General features: G+C 44.0%; 1 protein-coding gene and 1 non-coding gene across 3 annotated transcripts in view; both read right to left on the minus strand.

Annotated features, from left to right (window-relative positions):
* The window catches only part of Atp10a (ATPase phospholipid transporting 10A (putative)), a 172,373-nt gene that overhangs the window by 97,792 nt on the left and 48,837 nt on the right, over positions 1-25,744 (minus strand). The gene's annotated exons all lie outside the window — the stretch shown is intronic.
* LOC128095776 (U6 spliceosomal RNA) lies at positions 13,104-13,208 on the minus strand. The gene has a single exon (XR_008213380.1). It is a non-coding gene; the product is annotated as a U6 spliceosomal RNA (small nuclear RNA).

Raw genomic sequence — 25,744 nt, forward strand, 5'->3', positions numbered from 1 at the left:
GATGGCTCTTCCTTCTACCACAGCTCAAACATCTGCTCTTTCAGCACCAGGCACTAACTGATTCAGAATCCAACATGAGCTCAGAGGCAGTCAAAGACAATGCTTGGGGTAGCTCTTTAGAACAGAGCCTTCCAAAACTGCTAAAAATACCATCGTTTAAACCGTCAGCATGAAAAGTACTTTCTGATCTCCCATGGAATCTTTAAAAGTTGATCTCACAGAGGTGGAGAGGAGGAAAAATTGGCCACCACCAGGTGAGAAAGGTAGGGAGCTCAGAGAGGCAGAGAGGAGAGCAGTGGACCCAAGTCGGTGGGGAGGTTGGAGGAGGGAGAGTTTGGTAGATACGTGCTAAGCTACAGTTAGACAAGAGAAATAAATTCCATCTTCCACTGCATAGCTGCATGGCTCTGGATAACAGTGACGCATACTTCAAGAATGCTAGGAGAGCCGGGCGGTGGTGGCGCACGCCTTTAATCTCAGCACTCGGGAGGCAGAGGCAGGCGGATCTCTGTGAGTTCAAGGCCAGCCTGGTCTACAGAGCGAGATCCAGGAAAGGCGCAAAGCTACACAGAGAAACCCTGTCTCGAAAAACCAAAAAAAAAAAAAAAAAAAAAAGAATGCTAGGAGAATGAACTGAACTTTTCACCACAAAGAAGTGATAAGTTAATAAGGAGACCCATATAATCTCTATGAACACAATATATTCATTATCAAAACATCAGATGGTACCCCACAAATAGATACAACTTTTACATGCCAATTAAAGATAAATAAATAAAAATAGAGAAGAAAACCACATTTCCTAAATTATTTTCTATTGCATGTGTTATAAAAGCAATACACCAAGATGAATGGAAAAGCTGAGCATGGAAGCACACATCTACAGTCAATGGAGAAACTGAGGCAGGAGACTACTGAGTCTGAGCCCAGCTTAATCTACAGGGCAAGACCATGACTCAAAGAACAAAATAAAACAAAATAATGGGAAATACTGGCTACTCCAGGGGAAGGCAGAAAGCTCTATGCAATGTCACAGCAAAGCTTGAGCAGACGTGAGAGTCCTTGGCTTCTTGGGGAGCAAGCTAGGAGGCCAAGTCTCCCAGTCCAAGAAGAGGGCAGTCAGAATTGCGTAAAGAACACAGTTGGGCACTCCAATGTGACACTGAATATAGATGAATTTCTAAACAATCCTATTAAATAGGAAACACAGAGCCAAATACAGGGGTAATAGCCGAAGAGATCAGAGAAAGAGTTAATAGCCACGACTAGCCTTAGCTTACCACCTCACTGTCGCTATGTTAATATATATAATGGAGTTTTTGTCTGAATCTGTCAAATGCTAATGGACTAGACATTGTTAATGTAATTCTTATATTGTATATACTTATTGGATATAGTTTTTCTTGTATTAGTTATAAGCTTTTTTTAATTTTAGACAAAAAAAAAGAAATGTGGTGATATTGTGTCCCCCAATATATTGTGCACCTTAATAAATTTATCTATGGTCAGAGAACAGAACAGCCACTAGATAGACATAGAGGCCAGAAAATGGTGGCACACACACCTTTAATCCTAGCATTCTGGAGGCAGAGATCCATCTGGATCTCTGGGAGTTCAAAGCCACACTGGAAATAGCCAGGCATGGTGACACATGCCTTTAATCCCAGGAAATTATGGCAGGAAGCAGAAAGGTATATAAGGAGTGAAAAACAGGAACTAGAGTCTTGTTAAGCTTTTAGGCTTTTGAGCAGCAGTTCAGCTGAGATTCATTCAGATGAGGATTCAGAGGCTTCCAGTCTGAGGAAACAGGATCAGTTGAGGAATTGGAGAGGTGAGGTGGCTATGGCTTGTTCTGCTTCTCTGATCTTCCAGCATTCACCCCAATACCTGGCACTGGGTTTGTTTTATTAATAAGAATGTTTAGAAATTCATCTACATCTGGCACCCAACGATCGTGGTACGAATTCACGAAAAAGCCGCTTGCCTGTGGCCTTGCATAGCCCAACTCAGGCCCGAGCTACATTTGGCCGGTTGTGTGGTTGGATTTACTGAAGGATATGGAGGCAGGAGGATCTCAGTTTGAGACCAGCCTAGGAGGCTTGCTGAGGAGAAGCTGCGGCCGGGGCCGATCTACAAACAGTGGCAGCAGGACCGTGGAGGTGGTGGCTTCTGCTCTGAGCTACAAGCTGCTTCTTCTCATCATGTTAGTGACTGCGGTGATGCTGCTGAGGGAGACAACGGGTTTACTGCTGCTGGTTCAGAGAAGAATTGCCAGGACCATCGTGTTACAAGAAAGCATCGGCAAAGGTCAGTTTGGAAAAGTTTGGCAAGACAAATGGTGGGGAGAAATTGCTGTGAAGATTTTCTCTTCTAGGGAAGAACATTCATGGTTCTGAGAGACAGACATTTATCAGACTGTGATTGTTCCAAACCACAGAGGAGTGTCCAGCCAGACACAGAGGAAGCAAGATGTGAAGGCAGAACTGAAAAAGGTACCAAGCCACGTGACTAAACATAAATAAGAATTATGGGTTAATTTAAGTGTAAGAGCTAGTCAGTAATAAGCTTGAGCTAATGGCCATACAGTTCGTAAATAATATAAACCTCCGTGTGTGTGTGTGTGTGTGTGTGTGTGTGTGTGTGTGTGTGTGTGTGTTTATTTGGGTCCAAGCGGCTGCGGGACTGGCGTGGCGGGTGAGAGAGATTTGTCCTGACCAACCAGCAGGCTGGAACACAGGAAATCTTCTAGCTACAATTGAACACCCAGGTTGAATGACTACTTCCTAGGAAATATGCCAGCCCAGGAAAGAGAAATGACACCTAAATCAAGATTGCCTACAAACTCTGAGTTTTAAAACACTTTTTGGACAGTTGTGTCTAATGTGGTTGTTCTTGAGGAAGACAGAAATTCTAAAAACACACACTCATTCCTTGGTACCCACAGGGACTGGGCCAGGACCTCGCTTGGATGCCCAAATCTACGTGTCCTGTGAGTTCACCCACACACTTTCTCTTTACCTCTTTTTTGCTTTCTTCTCTTTTTGACCAGCTGACCTGTGGGGGCATTTACATATGAACTAGACATCTTTCTCTGTTTTTTCCCTTGTGGATATTTTTCTATCAAACTATGATCTCTCCCCTGCCTCTCTCCCTGCACACCCCACACTCTTCTCTTGTAATTTGCACTTGTGGCATGACTCATAGTCTTACATTGGTAAATCATTAAATACAGCTGATGTCTCTGGGTCCAACTCTGGAAGCATCTGCTGCCAAGTGGACTGTTTGTTCATGGTGGTTCCTAGTTTCCTTTATTGTGAGGTGAGTACAGAGTATTTTCCTTAAACACATTTAAATGTTCAAACCATCTGATACTTTTATGTTACAACGTGAACAACAGTCTCATTACTTTTCCTCTTGTCGTGACCAAATACCTGACAGGAAGTAACTAAAGGAAGAAAGGTTTTGGTTTTTGTTTTTCCTCTGACCCATGGTTTGAAAAGGGGTGTGGTCATGATGGTGGGGAAAGACAGGCAGCTGGGGCCTGAGATGTGTAAGGTGACGGGGCACGTTGTATCCACAGTCTGGGTGCAGAGGGAGGGCAGACAGAATGTGGGGCTGAACTAAGAACCTTCAGGGCCTGCCCCACAGCAGCTCACTTTCTCCAATGAGGGTCCACCTAGTAAAGGTTCCAAAGCGGCACCATCAGCTGAGGACCAGGTGTTCCAACACTCAAACCTATGGAGGACATTTCACACTGAAACCACAATGCCCAACACATTTCTCCTGGCCAATCAGTCGGTTTAATGCTAGTTATGAAGCCATCCTTTCCCCTAGTGAATGGAAATGTCCCTCTGCTCTGTATAGAATGATGTGGGCTTGTCTGTCTACAGTGTTCTAGTAGTTTCTCTGTGTTTTCATGTCAACACCACACTTGTTTGTCCAAACAGGCTATCTGATCAGCTCCACCACTACCCTGGGAATTGGGAAGAACTTTCCTGCAAACTGACTGAGGTGCCCTTCCCCCCCCCCACCGCTACCTCTCTGGGTAAGAGAAGCCCCAGGGTTGTGCCCTTGAGAGTCGGAGCATGTGATGGATAAGCTTCTATGTTGCTTGCTTTGGAATATTTGTGAGTCACAGTGGTTCCAATATCTGGTGAAAAAAATGTTCTTTGTGTTTTAATATATAATTAATATTTTATAATAAATAATAATTTTATTTTATTATTTTATATTTTAATAAATAATTAATATTTAATAATAAATGTTTAGTAATACAACCCTCCAGCTGGAACCACATAGCATATGTGCAGGCTTGATGCTGTTCCTCACCGAAAGCACCCACTTCCAATCCACCAACCACAATCTACGTGCTACCTTCTCCCCACAATCAAGAATTAGACATCATAAATGCAACCTCTCTTCAACAACAACAATAAACGCTTTCTAAAAATGTCACCACAGCAATATTTCCTGGTAATGTATTTATTACAAATGTCCTAAATCATGATCACTCAGGGTCCATAAAGAAACACTATCATATCTTGCTGGGTACAGACACTGGATCCAATAAAAGGGTTGTCACAGGTCAACTGAAATGTGCTACTAGGATACAGTTCCTTCTGATGCCATTTCTGGGGCGACAAGCCATCTCTGTGGATTCCAATTCAGGGCCAAGGAAAATGCTACATGGTCTTAAACTTCTTCACTCCTTAAAATACACTTTGTCGTTGAATGGGATGTGGCTGAATATAGTTTGGAATGGGGTTGTAATCTCCTCAGGATGCACAACTTCCTGGGCTGGATTCTTAATACTGTAAGAAAACAAATGTAGTTTTTCTTTATAGATGTCTGCTGAGTCCTTGTGCTGCTTCCAGAGGCTTGGACCAGACTGGGGCAGTGAGAGAGTGAAGAGATTGAAAAAGAAAAGCTGGGATTGGATGGTCTGTGTTCTCTGCTGGAGAAACCATAGCTCGCTGGAAACTTGGTGTGTTTCTTATAGAGTTGAACAAGGGAGGCTGGGTTATTGCACACAGCAGAACAAGAAGGCAGAGTTATTACATATAGAAAAACATGGAAGCAGGATTATTACATACAGGTAGATCAAGGAGGCAGGGTTATTACATACAGAAAAACAAGGAAGCAGGGTTACTACATACAGGGGGCTCAAGGAGGCAGGTTTAGCTAGTCTCAGTAAAAGCAGTCTCTGGGGAGAAGCGTTGTGCAGGCCATAAACATCCCAGGAGGAGAAAGCTATGGTGGGCATTTTCTGCATGCACTACAACATCCACACTTGGGCCAGATAGGAAGGCTTTGCCATTGCCCTCTGAGCCTCACCCACAGGGAGAAGGTGTTGCCATTTTTTCTCCATGGGTCTGAGGCTCTCAAGTCCTGGACATGGCTGTGCCCGTGTCAACAATGCACACTCACTCAGGACTGAGCTCACTCAAGGCCTCTTCCTCTCCTTACATGGGTCCAGCACTGTAACTGTTGCATTTATTCCTTTAGTACTGTTTTTGTTCCTTTCTGTCCAAAGCACTTTCACCGCTTCCCCTTCTAAGTGCTCCCTGCATTTTTGTAAACATTCTCAGGAGCTTTGGCTTCTCTAGATGTGAGTTCCATTGTCTGACTCCACACTCTCCTGAAGCTGCCAGGAGCCATGTGTCAACAGTTATTGTTCTTGCTTATCATGTCCAGGCTCTGGCTGCGTTCTAACACGATGCCAGGTTCTTTCCCAAAGCAAGATGAAGTGGCTTCCCAAGAACACACAGCTAGAGCTTCCTCTAGGTTTTTCGGGCAGACTCTGCCACGACAAGTAGTGGAATCAATCCAGGTACAGAGTGGGTTATCCACCCTTCCTGGTATCTGTCCCAGTGAGGATCCCCTAACCTCTGCAGGCTCTACTTCTCAGGGGTGAAACCAGGGCTCCCCCACGTGTGTTTGTCCCGAGTGTCTACAACCAATAAATCTGACTGGTGCTGCCCACACACCTGCACGAAGGCAAGGTCTGCCCCAGATGCTTGGACACATGGGACCCAGGTGTGCAGTGGAAGGGGGAGAATGGTTAGTTTACACCACCATTTTCCCCAGAGACCCTGCTTCCTCCAAACCAGAACTTTATGTTACAGGACTTCATAACAGGGACCCTTCCTCTCCTCTGCCTTAGGAGAAGTCTGCCAGCCAGAGGGAAAATGGGCTTTCTCACACACAAAGGGGAGCAGCCTGGATCAGTGATGGAGGTGCTTTTCTGAGGCTTCCTGCTGTCTCTCAACAGAAAACACCCCTTTCAACCCACCCCAAAGAACACCAGCCTAGGTTCTACCTTCTCACCACAATGCAGAATTAGACATCATAAACACAACCTCTTTTAACAAAAAAGGCTTTCTAAAAATGCCACCACAGCACTATCTCCTGGTAATATATTTACTGAAAATGTGCTAAATCAAGGCAAGCTACACAATTACGATCACTCTGGGACCATAAATAAACACAGAGCATGTTGGTGGGTGCAGGCACTGGAGCAGAAGCGTTGTTACATATGACTTGGAACGGGCTACTAGGATGCAATTCCTTCTGATACCACTTGTGGGGTGACAAGACACCCCTGTGATTTAAGCTTGAGGTCACCTCCCAGCTTTCCTCAGTAAGTAAGGGAAGTGACAGCAACCTAGAGAAATTGAGCCCATCAATTATATGCAGAGAATAAGCAATGGTACTGGAATTCACAACAAACTTTGTGTTCTCTCTCTGCTGGTGTCCACCTTCTAAAACTGGGGGCCATGAGCTGGGAACCCCAAAACGGCTACTGCAGATTTATGGTTCCTACTTCATCCTCACTGTATCCCCTCGAAAGTGGTGTTGTCCTTCCAAAGACAAAGACACTGAAAGTCAAAGGAGACTAATTCAGCACCCAGCTAGGAGTCAATTGAAAGCCCCCAAATAAATTAACTCCCATCTTCTAATTTTAGGTTACCTGGCTCAAAAGGATGCTGAGAAATGCATGGGGCTAAGCTGCTCTTCTTGCCTTTAACTTTGGAAAACTACATTTCCCCTTCCTTGGAGACAGCAGGTGGGTTAGCAGTGGTTAGGTATCAGTGTTTTAGGTCACCACTCAGAAATGCAAAGACAAGTCAGGTGTGAGGGTACCCACCTGTAATTGTAGCACTCAGGAGACAAGGCTGACAGATCATGAGTTCAAAGTCAGTCTGGGCTACATAGCACAACCCTGTCCCCCAAAACAAAAAGACAAGCTATGCCTCCTCCTGGGCTCTTCTGAGCGAATGACTCAGCCAGGAGCCTCCTACTATGTCAAAACACATGGGACCTACACAACAGAGCCTTGCCTGGTACCTGGGACTCCACAGGACAATGCTTGTTAAATGACTATCACATTTCCACAGAGGGGGCCACATGGCCTTGCCAGTCACCTTCAGCTCAGTTTTTTTTTTATTAATTTTAATATTTTGAATGGCTTATAGTATGGCTCCAATTTACGAGCCACAATGTAATATTCTAATTTATGTATGCATTTGTAACGATCCAATTGGGAAAAATAGCTTATCTGTAACCTCAAAAACAATCATTTCTTTATGGTGAATATGTTCAAAAGCCCCTCTCTCAGCTCCTTGGAAATCTGTAATGCACTCTTACTAGCTATATTCCCTTAGGTAGAGTACAACACAGACCTATTCCTTCTATCTGACCTCAGTTTGGGGCCCATACTCAACCTCTCCTTACTCTCTCTCAGTCTATTTGAAAATATAATCATGCCGACTTTTGGGGCCTTCACTGCAGACTGCTGTGCAGACAGATTCCCCTCTCAATTCTCCCCAGTGACTTAGAATTGAAGACTTGTAAACAGGAGTAGGAATTGCCTTGGTGTTCTGGGATTTCTGGCTGTTTTTTATCACCATGAATGGCCACTGAGCTAGATTTCTAAATCCAGTTTTAGCACCGTGTTACTCTCCTCTCTTACTGCCAGGAGCTTCGTTCCCACAATGTGCTGGGATAGGTACTACCGCTAGAATTTTTAGCTGGAAATATTTTTCAGCTATTATTCTAGTCCTTCATTCCAGAGCTCTGGTTGATAATGTGCCCTGGGGAGACCTGGGCACGTGACAATAGTGCTTCAGAGCTCATCCACATGGGCTCAGCATCTGTCCCTCAGTGTTAAGTCATAGATCTCGCCGTGACTCTGTGTGTACGCTATGTGTGGAACCTGGAAGGCTCCACAGGGGGCCTGTGATGCTTTTATATATGCACAAATGCCTTGCAGATGAGTCACTAGGAAGGAGTCACCCCATGGGCACTGGGGGACATGGCCTGTACTAAGGGATCCATCTACAAGTGACCCTCACAGTCAGAAGGGCATTAACAGATGGCTATAGCCACAAGCATACTGGACAGGTATGCTCTAACCCAAACCTACCTGCTTCCCCTGGCACTGACTAGCCAGGCAGAGGGACAATTTGGAGCTGAAGAAGGCAGTGTCAGCAGGAATCTGAGTTCCTACTGGACAGTTTTCCCTCTACCTACAGCTTGAGAAACATTCTTTAGCTGTTTATGTTTCAGATTTTTAAATGATGAATAACATTAATCATGTGACATTTTTATATACACAGTGCAATGATCAGATCAAGCTATTTAACATATCCACTACCACACATCTTCGTGTCTCTATTGGGGGGGACATTTAAAATCTACTCAGCAATCTTGAAATAGATATTAACTGTAGTTACCCACCATGCTGTGCAACAGATAACCAAACTTTATTCATGCAGTCTGTTTGAAACCTTGCATACCTTGACCAGCAGCTAGATAGTCTCAAATCTGCAATCACTTTTATTATTTGTTTATTATACATTTATTTATTTTGTGTGTGTGTGTGTGTGTGTGTGTGTGTGTGTGTGTGTGTGTATGTGTGTGTGTGAAGTCAGATCTCTCTACCATGTGGGTTCTCCCTAGAATTGAACTATAGTCCTCAGTCTTGGAGGCAAGCACCTTTACCCTAGACAGCCCTAAGGATAGTTATTCTCCCTGCTACCTCCAGTCCCTGGCCACCCCATTGTGCCTATCCCTGTGCAGGTTTTTTATGTTCTACATTGATACTAGTTACCTTAATCAGAACATAAAAAAGGGGTTGGGTGTCCAGCAGATGCTACAAGAGAACTGTTCTTACCAGGTCTCCTGTGACATGGTGCAGTCAAAATGAAAGTATGCTGAGAACATTGCATGAAATTACCTTTGTGCTGTGTACACGGTGCATACAAGAGAGACAAATGATAATGACATCCCTGCTTAAACTTGTGTTCTAGCCCAAGGCAATTCATTACATATATGTAAACATCCAAGTCTGGGAAAAAATATGAAAAATTTTGGTCCTAAGAATTTCAGAGAATAGATCTTCAGCCAGTCTATATAAGCAGTGTTTGTCTATAGTTAGATTACCTCACACATGTCCTCTAGATTCGTGTGCATTATAGAACATTGGAGGGTTTTTTGTTGTTGTTTTGTTTTCAGAAAAAGATTCAGAAAATACAAGTCTCTGGACTCCTTGTACCACTAGACCAGCCCTGGAGGAGGAGTCCTAACCAGCCCTGGAGAGGAGCCCTAACCAGCTCTGGAGAGGAGCCCTAACCAGCCCTGAAGAGGAGCCCTAACCAGCCCTGGAGGAGGAGTCCTAACCAGCCCTGGAGAGGAGTCCTAACCAGCCCTGGAGAGGAGTCCTAACCAGCCCTGGAGGAGGAGTCCTAACCAGCCCTGGAGAGGAGTCCTAACCAGCCCTGGAGGAGGAGCCCTAACCAGCCCTGGAGAGGAGTCCTAACCAGCCCTGGAGGAGGAGTCCTAACCAGCCCTGGAGGAGGAGTCCTAACCAGCCCTGGAGGAGGAGTCCTAACCAGCCCTGGAGGAGGAGTCCTAACCAGCCCTGGAGGAGTCCTAACCAGCCCTGAAGAGGAGCCCTAACCAGCCCTGGAGAGGAGTCCTAACCAGCCCTGGAGAGGAGTCCTAACCAGCCCTGGAGGAGGAGTCCTAACCAGCCCTGGAGGAGGAGTCCTAACCAGCCCTGGAGGAGTCCTAACCAGCCCTGAAGAGGAGTCCTAACCAGCCCTGGAGAGGAGCCCTAACCAGCCCTGGAGAGGAGTCCTAACCAGCCCTGGAGAGGAGTCCTAACCAGCCCTGAAGAGGAGTCCTAACCAGCCCTGGAGAGGAGCCCTAACCAGCCCTGGAGAGGAGTCCTAACCAGCCCTGGAGGAGGAGTCCTAACCAGCCCTGGAGAGGAGCCCTAAGCATCCCTGTTGGGATCCAGGCTCTGGACCCTTCCACACACAACTTTCAAAGATTCTGTTATCCTCAACTCAAGTCCCTCTTTCACTTCTCTCCCACTTTTCAAGTTTGTGCTATTATTTTTATTTTAAATTACTATTTTAAAGACTCTTTTACAGAATTGAGATGTCTTCAGTCTGGTCTAGCACCTGACTCATCAGCATTTGACAACTGGAAGTGGGACTTTAGGCTCTACCAAGGTACGGTGCCTAGGGCAGATGACCCCAAGAGGCTTCCTGCCCACAAGTACTTGGCACCTGTAACAAGTAGCTCCTGTCTTGTGGTGGAAAACAGGGGCCTAAAGAAACCCCTTCTGTACTATACAGCATAGCCAGGCCTCACATTTCATGCTGGGCATTAGTTCCATGTCTAGGTCACACTCTCCAGTGACTTTTATCAAACTGAAAGTCTGCTGTCCAGAAAGATCACCCTCTGCCACAACAGGTTTCTATGGAGAATAAATATGAGACTTTACTATGATGTGCTTGACCTCTGTCCCCTAGAAAGTCTGTTGGACCACAAATTTGGGGTTCTTAACAGGGCAAGGGAAGGCCCCTAGTGGGCTGCCTCCCTCTTGTCACTGACAGACAACACATAACCTAATGACAGAACTTGTCTATGGCACCCACAGCGGGTGCGTTTGGCCACAACAGTCCTGCCTAGTGGAAGAACTGAACCCCAAAGCCAATAAAAAAAATTCCAGTCTCTCTGGGGCAAACTGTACGCTGGAAGTACCTGGAACAATGTGTCCTTCCTGCTTCAAGGCTCAAGTCCCAGTAAGGGCCACACCCAGATCAAGCCCGTGTCCTCCTGTGGAGAGAAGTGCAGCAGGCACTGCCAGCGCTCTACCTCTGGCCAGAAGTCTGGAGGGTCTCCCAAGACCCTTCAAGATAGCTGTATAGGTCATCTGCTGTAGAAAAAAAGGCCCATATGAGTGACATGTCACAGGAAGACACTTGAGTATCAAAAGGTATGGAGGGTGGGGGTATCAGATGGCCTTCCACAGCCTGTCTGGACAGTCTACAGACAGAATGACCAGGGCACATCAAAACAAAGGGGAGCTTCAAATCACCAGCAGAAAAAGGAGCCTTTTCTGCCTGTGAAGTGCTAGATTACAATCTGGCTCAAGAGCTTCCAGGTTCCTATGGCCAGAGAACACGCTCAGCAGTGTGGGGGCCCAGTCCAGCCCCCAGGACATCCTGACAGCCTGCCAAATCCCCTCCCTTAGATCTGGCATGTCCCCTTAGATCTACAAGCCAGAAAGAACAATCCCACCTGGAAGCTACATTTGGACCAGCAAGTTGCCTCACCTTCAGCCGGCTTCACCCAAAGAAAAATGTTCCCATCCTTTACAGAGGGAGAGCTGAGCAAGTCTTAGGTAGCCAGCAACTTGAGATGAACCACAGAAGTTTAGAAAACTTTTGTTTAAAACAAGAACAAAACAAAACATTCAACTAAGTGACTTCAACAGGCTCTGTAAGGAAATAAAAGTCCCGAAGAGACATGGCTCAGGAGCAGCAATGTGAGTGGGTTTGATCCAGAACAACTGGAAAGGCAGGTTCACAAACAAACTCTGAGTTCTGAGCCCTAGTTCCTCACTTTCTGACCCTCTCCCAACACACAAGTCAACCACAGAAAGATCAGCAACACTTCTTCATGCTCAAGGACTGATGATGCTCAGCCATGCTGCTGAGAATCCAGCCAGTTTGACAGGTTTACCTGACAAGGCATCCTACCCATTTACAGTTTAATGTAATGTTTCCATAAAGATTTGCATTGAGAAATCTTTAAATTGGGACACTTACTAAATAAATCACCTCTAATATTTTGTAGAGATTTAAAAAAAAAAATTCTTGTCAGTAAGACATTGAGCTCCCTGGGGCCTGAGTAGGGAAGACCAGACCATTACAGGGGGAAAAAAATGCAAAGGCACTCAAAGGCGCAACAATTACATTACTGAGTGAAAGTTTTTAATAAAAAAAAAAATTGTAAGTATATGTAAAAAGAACCCTGACGAGAAAACACTGAAATTTTACAGACCAGATCATCACTGCAGTTTCTATGGAGTCTTGGGCTCCTATAAACTTCACAGACTTTTGAAGTCCTGGACACATGAACTCTTTCTGTGCTTACCCAGACCTCCAGCAACTTAACACCCAGACAACTCTTCCTTTATCTCTCTCCCCTCTCTCTCTGTCCTCCCCTCTATCACCACTTCTCCAACTTATTAATTTAATTATAGAGTATGCAATGATGTGATATATGTGTGCCATGTGGAACAAAAGGATCAAGCTAATTGACATATCCGTCACCATAATAGTAATAACGGATTCTTTCTACCAGTTTTGTCCACTATCTCTCCCTCAGCCCTCAGCTTCTATTAATTTTCACACAACTCTCTGCTGCTATGAGCCCCATTGTTTTGGATTCCATGTACATGAGATTGTACGAGTAGGGAATTTTCCTTCTGTGTCTTACTTATTTCACTTAGCACATTCTCCTCTGGGCCCATCCTTGCTTGTTGCTGCAAAGAACAGGACCTTTTAAAGTAAAATAATATTACATTACGTATATCTAGCATATTTCTTCACCCACTCATGTGCTGCTGACAGATTCCATACCTTGGTTCTTGTCAATGGTGCCCTAACAGGGTATTGCAGATGTCTCTTGCCTACACTGATTTCCATGTTTTGAACATACACCCCAAAGTGAGATGACTGGGTCATATTATAATTCTATTTTGTCTTATTTTATTCGTATTTACTTTTTAAGTTAAGATGAGACATAATATGTATACATTCTTAAAAAGGTGTATCATCCTTGCACTTAGGTCATCCTATTCTTCCCTGCATTGTTCTAATTTTGGAATATGTTATACCAGAGAGAGCACGGTTGTAAGCCTTTGAGGAATAGCCATGCTGTTCTCTAGAGTCTAATCTACATTGCCACCGACAGTGTGTGCGATTCTACACACACACACACACACACACACACACACACACACACACACTGGATGGCAGTGGGACCTAAGGTCATGGGAAAGTGTGCTAACAAATGAGAGTATTCCTGAACCGACTTGAATAAGTAATGGGAAAGTGAGTTACTGGTCCTGCCCGCCTAGGGAGATCTATTCATAGTGACCATGGACTTGAGTCTGCACTGGGTGGAAGGAAACTTGTCCCAATTTAAATAACTAACCTTAAAAGAGAGAACAGTTAGGTGCCCCCAGGGAGATAGGACTACATGCAGGGTCTTCATAAAAGTATGCATTAATCCACACTGTGCCCAGTACATTATGGAATTTAAATGCATGCCTCTAACGAGCGGGGCATTCATTTGACAGCAACCCATGCCCCAAGTAAAGACTGTAAAGCAGAAACCAGAGTCACAGTACATAGAAGTTATGGTTAAAGCCTGGCGTGGGAAGGCATGAGCTGCACAGCCCACTAGGTCTTGGACTAAGCATCCTCAAATGCAAAACAGGTAATGAAGATAGTTCCATGTCTGCATCACAGATAATATGGCTTGGTGTATGTTGTGGAGCATGCAGAAGTTTGTGAGCATCTGAGGTGCACAATCCCACTCTGAACAGGCCCACTCCTGTTCAACTCCCAGGCAGCAATGCCAACATCTGAGCTTCTATTTATCAGACATAAATTTACCCATAGTGATACTTGTCCAATCTGGTTGGGAACAACTGCTTCTGGGGAAAACACACCTTTCTGTTCTCTGCAGCTCCCTGAGGTTACTGCATCTTCAACTAGGCTGGTCTGTTCTGTCTGCACTTCACACAATAGGCCAAGAGGGGAGTCATAGCTCACCAGATAAAAGCCCCATACTTACTTCTGAACCCAATTTTGCTTACCTAATGGATGGCACAAAATCAATCCAGGTCACTAAATAGCTGGTTGCCAGCACTGGGCAGAAGGCTGGACACTTGCTGGTACTCCAAAGGCAAGGGTCTCATCAGAACTCTTACGAACAAAGAGGACATGTGCTCCACATGACTAGGTCATATGGTCCACAAGGTTCAACAGAAAACACAAAACTGCTCTTGTTCACTTGGAAGGCTTGGTAAAACTATTTTCCTGTGTTAAGTTAGCAAAACGTTGCTTGGGCCAGAATTGTTTGGGACCTCTCCATCTGGATACGTTCCTTCTTGGAAAACAGTACAGAAACTACGAAGCACACTCTGAAAATGGCATGGCCCCATCTTCTAGGGCTCTTGGGGCTGCTCCATGCTACAGGGAGCGTGCTGCTGGGCTGTGCACCCTTGATCTGCTGCTTGAATCCCGGGAAGGAGCTCTTCAAGATTTACCATTGGCCTTCTTTGCTGCCGTACCAGATTTCCACAAACTTAGTAGTCAAAACCATACAAATGACCTATAGCTCTATAAGCCAGAATCGCAACAGATGAGTGAATTCAAGATCCCAACAGGGTTCTGGGTGCTCAGGCAGAGTTTCTGTGTCTCTCCCCTTTTCTGTAGGACACCTCTGCTCCCTAACATTCACCAGTGTCAGGTCTCTCCTTGAGCTGCTTCCCTCTTCTGTGCTTTAAGGACCACTGCTACTACACTGGCCTAACCAGGACATCGAAAACCATCTTCTTACACATAGCTATCACATTAATATCTTCCTTCTCTCTGCCATGCAAACCAGGACACTCACAGCTCCTAAAGACCTGGATTGCACATCGTGGGAGCCATTATTGTGCCTAAAATGAACCATAAGCACAATTTAGGTAAATCTATACTGTACACTTGAGAAGACATGGCTGATGCCTACTGGAAGGCATTGAGTTAGTGCGTTTTCGCAGACCAAGTTTTTACCTGGTGTTATGACATATTGCATTAGCTCTTGTTATAAGTCTCCTATAAATATTTTAATATACACAGAAACAATTTCAGCATCTGTGGATTTGGGTACCTGGGGTTTGGACCAAGGTCCTTGAATGAAACCCTGCAGATACTAGGAAACCGCTGTCTTAAAAGAAAAATACTTAAGTTTTACAAATGAAGGCCAGACAAATTTCTGTCTCAAATGCATTTAAACCTGGAGATTATTGAACACTTCACAGTTTGTTTCATTCAAACAAGGACCTACCTTTACTTAGAAAAACAGAGAGAAGAGAGGACACATTCAGAATGTGACAGATCATATCTATAATCCCAGTACTCATGAGCTGAGGAAGGTAGGTTTTGAGTTTTAAGACAAGCATGAGCTACATGGCAAGTTCCAAGCCCACCTGGACTACCAGTTCAGAAAAAAAAAAAAATAGAAAAGTAAAAGACAGAAGGAGAGCAAACCTATAACCTCCACAATCTCTCTAGACTGGAGGCTGGGAACTAGAGGCCATGATGGCAGGCCCAGTTCCTATTTGCTGAAGCAGTTTCCCCAATTGTTACAAACAGCCCCTTACAGTGTACAGAAGGCACTGTTCCATGGTGGAACATTATTAATTTTTTAAAGGAAAAGTATGTAAAGCATATCATCTTACTGTCACATATGCCAAACACATCAGGAGACTGAGGACATGCTCCCTCCGATTTAACTCTGTCCCCACGCACAATAAGTACAGCTCTTAATTATGCAAATGACCGCAACATGCCACCTCCCTGCACATCAAAAGTGCCATCCAGTCCTGAGGCTCATTCTCCATGTGGCATTTGCTTCTGTCAGGTTCAGTGGCTTTGCTACCCTGCAAGGCGTAGTGGAGTGGCCGATAGTTTAAAGAGCAAGAAAGGATTGCTTCAACACATCCACAGCTCTCCTCCGGTTGAGTCCACATAAGTGACCACTGGCTCTCGACTCATGTGTTATTACATCACTGTTTTCACCCACTCGGTGACCAGCCTGAATCTTTACTCCAATTATATGACAAATATTGTGCAACTTTGGGGGAAATTCAAAGAAACTTCCTGAATGTGGAGGGTTAAGCTTGACCTCAGTACTCCAGTCACGACATAATCTCTCAGGTTTTGAAAAGGGCCCCAAATTAACTATGAAGAAGTGAAGATCTTGAGTGGGCAGTAAAACCCTAATAGAAAACAAGAAACCGTAAGGCCCAAACTAAAGCTAGGCGACCATGGGAAGAGGGCACTTGGTGGCTGCAAGTGTCCCCTGTGTTCTGCAGAGGCTTCCATGCTGCATGTTGGATGGTGGGGATGGAGAGAAGTTAGAAAAGTTAGCCATGTGTAGGGCGATGAAGGGCCTAAAACGTACCAGGTGGAGAAGAGCTGGAGAGATGGGCACAAAAGAGAGCATGTGTCTAGGGGTAAAAGCTTCAGGGAGACTTGGTGTGGGAGGAGATGCAAAGCATACTTTTCATTCTTATTTTCCTCAGGAATGCATTTCCTTTTAAAACCGAAGAAGAAACTCACAAGAAGTGTCAAAGATTAACCGAAGAAATCCATGCACTTCACCAGAAAGTTGCTGTGCGCTTTCAAGAAGGAACATGTGGAAAATTTAGACAAGAATCAAGTTTTTCTTTTCTGTGTGTGCAATAAAGTTCATTTAAAGGAATACAAGAATGATATTTGTGCTTTAAATGCTTCGTTTTTACTCATTTTCGTTTTCTTCTGGGGAAAACTCCGAAGTCCTTCACATTCTATATGTACAGCTTGTGCCTGTGAACAGGCTTTCCAGCAAGGAAGGCTGGTCGGGAGGGGCCTCCGCCCCACATTCCATCTGTAAGCTTCTCATCTGGAACCACACCATGCAACTGAAGAAGGCAGGCTTCCTGCCCCAAAGTTCCCACTCAGAGGCCCAATGAGATACGGGAAAGAAGCAGGTGGCCCTCTTTCCTGTGGCCTTTCTTAGTTTCACCTCTACACTGCAGCCAGCCCGGTGATAAGATCAGGCTCGTCACCCAAAGAGGAAGTGGGCTCCGCCACCATGGGAAGCTGTGACAAATCACCCACGCGAGAGAAGACAAGCACTTTAGCTGCATCGGGACACGGCAGGCAAAGTATGGAGCAGAAAAATTAATCCTGAGGCTTTTTATTCCCCTTTTTTAATAACAACAGCAAGGGTGCCATTTATTTTGAAAACGTGTCTTCAAAAAGTCAGTATTATCTGCAGGGACTGTAACAAAATAGTAGAATTAGTGCTTAGCATCTGCTAGGCCCTGAGTTCAATTCTTAGGATATACAAATATAGAAGTCGCGTCATCAGATGAGAGAAGATGGCTGAGAGTTCCTCTGTCACTCTCTGTGGTCCATCCACAGCACTGTGAGGGAGGAGACGGTGACAGAAAAGGACGGAATCCTCAAAGATCTTCCACACCTTCTTCTATGATCTGCTGCCAGAAGACCCAAGGACCTAGATCCTGGTCACTCCATATACAGCTGTTATAAGAAACAATGGAGTTGCTGAGGGTGGGTTCCGCAGGAGGAGTCCCCCCGGCTCATGGGAGCTTCGAACTTCCAAGGGAACCTGAGGTGCCCGCAATGCTCAGCACGTACACTGAACACAGTCTGAGGTCCAGGGCGTGGTCTGATGGTTATACCTGCCTCTTACATCATTTCTTTAAATCTGAGATGTTCTAAGAAATAATTCTTGTGTACTTGTTTTTCAAAACATAGTGATGGCCCATAGGGTCCTGGGTACACTGGCTGCTCTGCAAATGCTAAAAATATACATTGGTGGAAGCTGGCTAAAGCAAACAGTGGCCAAACCAAACTCAGATCCTGTGTCCAACCGTGTTTTCCTCATAGCTGCCTACAATAGCCACAGAATCAATTGGATGTGTTTATACCGCACAGAACACAGAGAAAGCAGTTCAGAGCACATGAACAAGGCTAGGCATGACCTGATTCCGAATCTCTGGAAGTCCAGTGGTGACCGTGGAAGTCAGGGAGGTGAGAGTGTGAAGAAACAGTGAATTCCATGAATGCTAAGCAGACGGCATCCTACATCTTCCCTGCTACCCACCGCCTCACTATGCAGATGGTGCAATGCTCATCTGACCCAGTCACAATGTCAGCTAGCCATACCGTATTGTAACTAAGTTGCCCATATTTACTTATTTATTCATGGCAGGGCTGGGAAAGGAACCCCAGGCCTCGTACAGGCCTGGCATGTCACTTGGGCCACATTCACAAGCCCAGTAAGCTGTGCCTTTAAAAAATGGTTTTATTACATTTTATTTATTTATATGGGGAGAAGGGCATGGATGTGCTACAATGTGCATGTGGAGGTCAGAGTACACATTGCAGGAGTAAATTCTCTCCTTCCCACTGTGCCCCAGGGATCAAATTCTGTTCATCAGTTATGATGGCAAGCACCTTTACTCACTGAGCCCCAAGCTGTACCTTTTAATGGCGTCTGGAATGGTACCACCAGCAAAGCACATAATCTGCCATCCTGCCTGGAGGATGCCTTAGGAAGACTTTATGTCACAGTATTTATTAAAGCCCATAAAATACTTAGAAGTTACCTTTACAATAGGAATATGGCAAACAGAAGCCAAAGGGAAACAGGTGTGAGTAGACCAGCTTAAGGAGGCTACTCTGTCCAAACCCAGAACATTCTCCTAGGTAGAAAGAGACATTCTAAAAATTATCACTGCCTGTAAAATGTAAGGGAACCTCTGAGATGGGAACACTCTTTGCTTACAGACCAGAACTTGCCACCAAAAATAGAGAATTCCTCAAAGCAAAAGACACAGTTGGAAGAAGAAAGGAGAAGACGGAACTAAGAAAGAAACCTGAGGTAATGATGAGAAAAAAACATAAAGGAGCATTGTGAGGCATGCTGGGAGACCTCCAGTACCTCTATCACTGTGGAGACGCCACACTTCAGGAACTCCTCTGGCTTTACACATTGGCTCTCTCTGGCCCAGCAGAAAATAAGCATCCCTTGGAGATGGTGTACACTCTATTATTTTTACTTATTTCTTTATTTACAGACAGTCTCACTATGAAGCCCTTGCTGGCCTGGGACTTCTGCTATATTTAAAGCATTTGTGGCAGAGCTATAAGTGGAAAGCAATGTGAAAACTTACAAGAAAGGAAATAAAAAGGCACTCGTGAGACCATGGGGAAGATACCATCCGTGACCTGTGGTGGTTGGACCTGACAACCCAACACACACAGAACACTCTAACCCACCTGACCTCCCAGGGTTTCCACACCCCACCTGCCATGCCTGGCTGGACCTGGCCTGCTTTCAATGACTACATAAGCAATGAGACAGCGCGGAATGCCCCAGTGCCAGAGGAAACACAGGCCTGCTACTGGAAGTTGTAGGCAGGCTGAGTGCTGTAGCCCCAGTGGACACACAGCCTCACACGGATGCTAGAGTCTCACTCAGCACTTATTCTCATAGCCTCCTTTAGCACTTGTTCCCCTCTGAAATGAATCAGAACATAATTAGGAAGGTGCTATGCTGTGGGCGGGGATCACCCACAGTCTCACCCCAGCATGGCAAGCAGTGTCTGTGGGTATAATAGTGGAACAAATGTTATTGGAGTAACAAATCACTTCCTGATTGAATTTAGAGCCTACTCTACAGGGGGGGAACACATACCTGGTACTGCAAGTCTGGCCAATAACACATAATTTTGGAGCTCACGGGTCCAGGGATGAACCCTCCTCTACTAGAATTTAGCTAAATGGTCCTAATATTAAACTGTTCGCTAAAGTCCTATCTCTCTGTCCACAGACTAGTGCAGCTCTCAAACTGCATCAGAGAAGTTTATCGATGCAGTCAACAGTGGTTAGCCCAGAAATACCCTAGTCAAAGAGAAAAGAGTAAGTGTCAGCCACAAACGGTGCATCTCTATCACACCCTCAGCTCAATGACTCAAAGACCATCACGAAGGAGGAGGCAAAAAAAAAATTGTAAGGGCAAGGGGCTGAGGAGGACCAGAATGAAAAAGTGTCTTCTGCATATGACAAAACCATTACCCTCATTAATTTACAGCAGCTGCAGTTAACCTACACAAGACCTTCATAAGATCAAGCCGGTCAATATTCTAGCATGAAACAAAACAAGGTTCCAGGAGCTTCAGCCCCTAATGGAGGAGTTACGGACATTTGATGGCATCTAGGGGAATGAGAGTCAGATTTATGTATTTATTTATTTATTTATTTAGCAATCTCAGTGGATGGTCCCACATCCATAAGTATATATATGGACAGCACCAATTGTAATCAGTGGGATATTAATTTACTTTTTTAAAAGAGAGCATGCAAAAATGAGGGGTGCATAAAGGGTGGCTCAGGAAAAAGAAACAGGCAGGAGTTGGGGTGAATCTGATCAAACACATCCTATGAAATAATCAAATAATTAGTAAAATATTTTTAAACATGCATATATTAGTATTATAGCAATGCAATTAGGAGGCAGAGTGAATGTTTCATAAGAGCAAGGCTGGAAACTATGGCCTGGGCTTGGCTCTCTACACAAGTGAAAGCTAGGAGTTAAAACCAAAATCATGTTTCATGCTAGTGTCTTTTTTAAAGCTGCTTTCTTAGTTTCTGAGTATTCTCTGGCGAAGACCGGGGTATCAATCACACTCAAAAACAACAAAGCAGGAAACAGGAACCAGCACTCAGCTTCTCGCCTGCCACAGAGAACTTCTGTAGTTTGATATCACGCTTTGTACCTGGAACAAAACTGTTTGCTTCTACTTTGTAATGGGCAGCGCTGTGTTCTACTGCTGTACAATCACTTGAAGGAAATATTACTATAAAAATAAATACATTTCTCTTTTTATTCAAAGTGAGGGAAAATAGCCAGGGTGCCCTGAGCACACCCACAAGCCTTTCCCTGGAATACTTTACATTTGTTCCTGAGCCTGTAAGAATGTTTTGCTGATGGTATCAAAGTCCTAATTATCTACAATCAACCTGATTCAAGAACAGAGGAAAAAAATACTCAATTTGTTCCACTCTAAATCAAAGTAAGATTCATTCATTTATTTATTTAGTTTACTTCAGTGGTTGTCTTTATTTTTCTTTCAACATAGAGGAACACACTACTTAGTATTATTTTCTCTTGGCAGCCAAACACATTATTAATCTCTGAACTTGATTTTTTTTTTATTTTGGAAAAAAACAAAGCATAATTCTCTCCACTTTTTTTCCATGACGGGATCTCCTCCAACTCATTACTAGCTGAGGATGACCTTGAACTTCTGATCCTCCTACTTCTACTTCAGAGTGATAGGATTACTGGTATGTGCACCAATGTAGGTTTTACTTAATCTAGGGATTAAAGCTAGGGGTTCAAACATGCTGCAAGAACTCTAAAAAGTGAGTGACATCCCCAACTCAGCATGAATTCTTTTTCAACAGTGACAATAGCTCTACTTCTGACTAAGATGACATTAAAACTCGGGATCTACCTACCTACATCAAACAAGTGACACATTTTAATGAGTTTCAGACACTGAACTGTAGAAACATAGACAATGATCCTACGGTAAGGGCAAGGGCACAGCAATGTTGGGCCGGATTCATTGCTTACAGTTTCCATGCTGTATGTAGCATTAGACAAGGGGCCTGACAGTGCCCTGATCCCCAGTGTGGAAACTACAGAGCTGCTGGTTCAGAGAGAGCAAGGGAGCCAGAATTTGCAGGGTGGAGCCTCAGAAAGTACAGTCTGGGAGTCTTCTGAGGGTCCTGCTGGAGCGTTGGCCACGTCTTTATGAGGAAACACGGGGGAAGGAAGAGAGGAGCAGCCACAGCCAGAGAGAAGAGCAGGAGTTAGAGACCACTGCCCGAGTTCAGCACCGCAAAAACAGGCCTCGTTCTCAAGCAGCCAGAGGAGAAAAACCTCTCAGTTCCCAGGTTAACAGGTGCTCAGGTGGATATTATCTCAGCAGTGGGGAAAAGTAAGCCTTTGGGAAAGGGATACTTGGATCCCACCTAGGATAAGTGAAAAGGTCTCCACAGAACCAAACTGCTGTGGATATTGCTCTCTATAAATAAAATGCTGATTGGTCAGTAGCCAGGCAGGAAGTATAGGCAGGACAAGCAGAGAAGAGAATTCTGGGAAGTAGAAGGCTGAGTTGGAGACACTGCCAGCCGCTGCCATGACAAGCAACATGTAAAAGATACCGGTAAGCCACAAGCCATGTGGCAACTTATAGATTTAATAGAAATGGGTTAATTTAAGATATAAGAATTAGATAACAAGAAGCCTGATATGGTCATACAGTTTGTAAGCAATGTAAGTCTCTGTGTGTTTACTCGGTTGGGTCTGAGCGGCTGTGGGACTGGCGGGTGAGAGAGATTTGTCCTGACCGTGGGCCAGGCAGGACTGGAAAACTCTAGCTACACCAAACTGAGCAAATGAACTGATCCTAAAACCACTTGGAAGTCTACAGCCATACCACCTTGAATGCACACAATCCCATCTAAAACCACTCAGGACCCTGTATAGGAACATATATGGCCACAATTCTGTAAGGTACAATCCACCATGGGAGACTCTTTAAAAAAAAAAAAAAAAAAAAAAGTCAGGCATGCAAAGAAGCAGGAAAATGCACATTCTATAAAGAGAGTAAGAATCACGTGAGAGAAAGACCCCCAAATGACACAGATGGTAAGAATGAACTAACAAAACAGCTGGTGTGTCCACATGTCCAAAAAGTCAGAGGAAAGATTTGAGCATGTAGAGACATGGAGGGAATGGACTTAAAAACAACAACAACTTTTAGACCAAATGTGTAGATTTGAGAACGATAAAGATGAATGAGATTAACAGATTATATAACCTGTGAGAAAGAGAGAGTTCCTGAACCTGAAGAAGCAACATGAGATCCCATATGAAACAGACTGAGAAAAGAGCATCAGTAAACTGTGGGGCAATGCAGCTGTAAATAGAAACCAGGGTGGGGCTAAATAAAATCAGTTTCAAATTTTCCCAAGTAAGATGAAAAACTTACATCCGCAAATTCAGAATGTCCAATGAGTCCCAGGTAGGAGGAGGGAGGGAGCAGAGGACTAGACCAGGCTCACAAAACTGCCAAAAATTGACAACTAAATTGTAAACAAACAAGCAAATAATGACGTACAAGGAAGTAGAGATAAAGGCGATGACCAAACGTCATGAGAAACCATGAAGCAAAAAAACAGAATGAAAAAAATTTTAATGAAAAAAAAGACCAATTCTATAATTCACCTAAGGAAAATGTATTTTAAAAACAAGAGAGAGACAAAGACATTTCTAGACTTACAAAAAGGGAAATAACTTATTAAGGGCAAACCTGCAAGAAGGAAAATAGTAAAGTTAATCCTTTCAAGCAGGATTAAAAGACCTCTGAGAGAATCTGCAGGTGCCAGGGAACAGAGAGTACCAGGCTGGAGAGGGTGCCATCTACCTAGTTTCCCTGACAATGGCCGATGATCAACAAACCCATTTGTCCTTCACCACGGCTATCTGTGGTAAAGTGGGACTCTGTGAAGTATCCATTTCCTTGTGATCCCTGGGGATTTCCAAGTTGTAAATCTGGCTTGACAGGAGCCAGTTAGTTCAAACAGGCTACTGCACACCGCCTTCAGCACTATTCTTTCTAGTTTGCGAACTTATTTTGTGTCTACAGGTGAAAAAATTCCTTTTCATTTTCCAGCTGAGGAGATAAGGACAGAGTCTGCCATATCACACAGTACTATGAAGTCTGTCTTAGTCTGGGACCAATGTTGAAAACAAATGACAGTATGCATGACTATTTGTATTTCTTTTGCATGTACACAATGTGCCTTTGAAACTGGAAATATGCATCTGGCTTGTGAACAATGAGTTTGTAAGGAAGTTCTCTCCAGGGACCAGAATGTCCTTTTAAAGAAAATGATGCTACAACTGAGTTCCATATGGTTCCGTTCTGCTTAATTGGACAGAATGTCCTCCACTCTCTTTACCCTCTAGCACTCCCTTACCTATCCACAGGGTACACAGAGGTTTGATGCCATAAAACCCAATTCTCCAGTACAAACATCAAGGCCAGAGGTAGATGCCCACCACAGAGTCTGGCTAGTTTTAGGGGACTGACTTAGGGAGACTAGCAGTGCCCTAGACAATTATTATGACTTCCAACCTCAGATCAGATCGGATCAGGTGACTGTGCAAGAGTTTTTACCACAGGCAGGGTATCTACATGTTCCAGGCTAATTTCTCTCTGTGTAAGTACACAGCTTTCTCATTCTACACAAGGGTCAATGTGGCACTAACTCGTCTGAGGTTCTGACCCACGAACCCATAGAGCGTCTATCCCATGGGGCTCTGGAGCACAATGACAAGCTGTCGACACAGGACAAAATCATCTAAAAATGGTTATCAAAAAGACACTTGCGAAAATCTCCATATCCAGTTGTCTAATTTGTTGGGAAACTGAGCCATTACTGCCACTACATAGGCCCATCTCCCAGGGTAAACTGGCTTTTGTAAACATACAGTGTTTCCACCAAGGAGCCAGGGCTCCTGTACTACCAGCTGGACTCTCAAGGTCCCATCCCCTCCTGGGTCCTTATTTCCCTCAGAACCTCCCACCAGTTCAAAACTTTCCATAACCAGTCAGTAAGAGAGAACATTTTGGATTGAGGGTGTGGCTCAGTTCTAGAGTGCTTGTCTGGTATGCCCCAGGGACTTGAATTTAAGTATATCAGCTTCATCAAAGACAAAGATCATGCCCCAAACATTGGATTATTTCTACTGGTTATTACAGGAATACATGCTAAAAGCAAACTTGAATGTATTTTGAAAAAAGAAAAAAAAGGAACATTGTTGAGTTTATTTTAAGTGAGTAAAGTGCATATATGAAAAAATGGCTTTTCCCAAGAAAATAAAAATTGTCAGACATGTTAAACAGCAGACTTCTTTCATTTCCTAGCCATTTTAGGGGAAATAGGAACTGGCTGGCTGGCTTAGGCTGATATACTTCTGCTTTAAATGGAGTAATACCTTTTGTTTTGGCTTGTATTAGTTCCAACTTGAGTGAACATATATGGAAATTTTACCTTTCCAGGAGGAGAATCCAAGACTTAATTTAGAATCATGTATTGTGGAAAAGTTTTCAGAAAAGGGAAAAAATGATGCTGTTAAAAAATAAGTTCATGGCAGACAACCTGGACTACCTTTAAAATTTTATTTATAGGAAAATCAGAAAAATGACTCAAGCAACATCTACTGGTTTCTTTTACTAGCGGTATATTTAAATTTGAGGGTTTGAAATATCTGTAGTTGGTGAGAATTTGCAGAGCAATGAAAATTGTGAATGAAATAAAACTCATACTGCTTTCTAACTTTGCTTTTAAAATAAAAGTGGAAAAGTATGAAAACCTAAACAAAGCCGCAGGCTTTGATGTTCCCTTCGCATATTTCCTAGCGAATAAAGCAGGTTACACAGGAAGCAAAAAATCAAATTTCTGTTAACGATAGAGAGAATAACAAAAACAGAGCATTCAAAACCTGTGTATTT

Source organism: Peromyscus californicus, unplaced genomic scaffold (assembly GCF_007827085.1).
Source record: "Peromyscus californicus insignis strain IS unplaced genomic scaffold, ASM782708v3 Scaffold_4__1_contigs__length_199733344, whole genome shotgun sequence".
Taxonomy (NCBI): domain Eukaryota; kingdom Metazoa; phylum Chordata; class Mammalia; order Rodentia; family Cricetidae; genus Peromyscus; species Peromyscus californicus.